Raw genomic sequence first — 943 nt, 5'->3', positions numbered from 1 at the left:
GAGCTATTTTACTTTTATACTACTTTCATCAGAACTTCAGGATACATTATAATGACACGTAAAATTCTAAATCAACTATAACTTTCTTATTTTTCCATAGAAACTGGTTCTGTATAAAGTTTAAAGATTGTCATTCTGACAAGAACCTGGAAAGCAAAAAAAATGCAGAACAACCAAATTTTTTACCTGACTAAAGTTGTATTTGTTGACACTTTGTTACTAACTGTTTTTACTGATATCTTCAAAATAATCACTTTGTCGAGAAACACAAAAACTTAGATTACAGTCTCTTCATCCTTCCCAAACCCTGAAAGAAATTACAATTTCAAACATTAAAATCTTAATATAGATCATAGTTCACATATAGGCATAATAAATGTTAATAAATGTAACAAATCAAACACTGCAGAAATATTTTTTTTCTACTTTTGCATGGAAGCTTAAAATTATTTTAATTGTTTCAATTGGTACTGCAATGTATCTGGAATATCCTGTCCAAAACTTAAACAAATATATTCATTTATAAGCGACTGACAATGTTTTTACTTTTACAAAAGAAATTGACTTGAGTGGTGAATTTGGCTCTTTTGACTAGGCCTACAACATGCACCGCCTCAAGATTTTGAATTCATAGTTCAGGCTAAAAAAAAGACAAGACAAGGATCAAAATCCGTTTGCAGACTTCAGAGAAACTTAAAAGAATGTGATCCAATCCCCTGATTGCCAAATCAGTTGTTAGATTTAGTCTTATCCTCTCTAAACTGATGTACAGTTGAAACTTCTGACAAAAACTCGCCATTTTGTTATTTCTACTCTATTTGTTTTGATTGATATTCGAGACTAAAGAAACAGGACTCTTTATTGCTTATTGGCAGAGAGTATAGATAGACTATATCTATACTCTCTGATTAAAGTTCGACGCATTAAGCCTGAATTTTGAAGG

At 30.6% G+C, this 943-nt stretch overlaps 1 protein-coding gene across 1 annotated transcript in view; it reads right to left on the bottom strand.

The window, feature by feature from the left end:
* The window catches only part of LOTGIDRAFT_175900 (hypothetical protein), a gene marked incomplete at both ends in the record, with an annotated part of 10304 nt that overhangs the window by 544 nt on the left and 8817 nt on the right, over window positions 1-943 (bottom strand). The window lies entirely within an intron of this gene.

This window comes from Lottia gigantea (assembly GCF_000327385.1).
Source record: "Lottia gigantea unplaced genomic scaffold LOTGIsca_534, whole genome shotgun sequence".
Lineage (NCBI taxonomy): Eukaryota > Metazoa > Mollusca > Gastropoda > Lottiidae > Lottia > Lottia gigantea.
This window is presented reverse-complemented; position numbering and strand designations above follow the sequence as displayed.